Source organism: Lingula anatina, chromosome 3 (assembly GCF_051362555.1).
Source record: "Lingula anatina isolate TDL-2025a chromosome 3, LinAna3.0, whole genome shotgun sequence".
Lineage (NCBI taxonomy): Eukaryota > Metazoa > Brachiopoda > Lingulata > Lingulida > Lingulidae > Lingula > Lingula anatina.
Genome location: NC_141769.1, coordinates 20,055,903 through 20,057,501, shown reverse-complemented (window position 1 = coordinate 20,057,501; position 1,599 = coordinate 20,055,903).

Sequence of the window (1,599 nt, the reverse complement as noted above, 5' to 3'; positions counted from 1 at the left end):
CTTGAACCTATCGAGCGCGCGCCAGAACCGAACCAGTTTTAGCTAGAGAGAAAGTGGACTATTTATGAGTATTTTCTCAAGACAGAGCATAAACACATATTTAGCTCATGGTTTAGAGGATAAAATTTAGGTCGAAACAGGAGCGCTCAGAAAGCGACTCATGATTTTCTAAATGTGAACTGGGCATTGTGGTACGCGTCAACGTGTTTTACCTTGATTCGTCACTAACCAGTTACATCACTGCACCACTGTAGGTTTTCTTCCCAACTGACACGAATACTGTGCTTTTTATCGTGACTACGTACTTCAAAGAAGAATTGTTCAAAAACAAATTCGGGCTCTGCCAGTATCGTCAAAACAAAGCAACAACGTAATCCAAACACTGCTTATGAAAATGACCTAAATAAAACTGCATGAACAGGAGGGGCGGATCCAGGTTTATTTGAAGGGGGGGGGGTCGCGGATGCGAAGCTGACTCCTCCCCCCCCCATTGGCGTGGGGTTCTGGGCCCGCTGAAGGGCCCCGAAAAAAATTGATATTTAATAGGTCGAACGGTGCCATTTCATACGGTTTAGAACTATGATTCTGCTAGTCAAAATTCTATATAATTTCAAGAGGGGACCATTCGTGTGATTTTTTTTAGAAATCGAAGGGGGGGGGGGGTCAGGACCCCCCTGACCCCCCCCCCCCCAAATTCGCCACTGGAACAGTCACAGTTGTAAAAGATGATCGACTCTGATGCATCGGTAAGAGGTTTTATTTATGACAAAGAAGCCATTCTCGATATACCTTACCGCATAAATGGGCTGCTCTGTTGCAACCGATTGCAATTAATAGACTTTTATAATACTTCATCTGGCACGATCAGGTTTCTTTTAAAGACATTTCTTTGAGAGGATAGTGATTTTAGACATTGAATCATCTGCTTTATTTGAAATACACTTTGATTAAAATTGATCGTAGACTATATTGCTCTAAATGAAAATGATGAACCTCAACATCTCCGTCAGAAGACATTCAATGTCGACCGCGCGGCATTGAAACTGTTCTTTCCAGTATGAGAAGCTTACAGTGAGCTTTACTGAAAACATTCATATCAGATTTAACACATACAAACACCGGGTAGGCAAAAGGTAAATAACTTTATAAGGACACATAAGGGAATTTCTCTAGGGAATTGAGTTCATTTTAGACAGTACATGTAGCTTACAGGTTTCGAGAGGCATCGGGTATTCAGCATAAATGTCACATGTAACTGGGACAGAGGCACTAGTGATATAAATGCTATATTGGTGTATGCAGGAGAGTCAAATACAGGCCCTATAAACGGATTAAGCGTTTACTAACACTACCCGCACATCTTTTAGCACTAATGCCCATATTAACCACAAAACCCACAAAACCCAAAACCTTCAGTGGCCCCGCACCCCACGCTGAGTGGGTGGGGGGAGGGGAGGAATTTGGGGGAGATCGACACGGCATCCTCGGACCCCCTTCGAATAATCCTGGATCCGCTCCTGCATTATCGTTTAGATGTGGAAGCAGGCAGAGTTTTAAGCCTACTTTTTTTACTTTTTTTACCCCTGTCCTTCCCTCTTC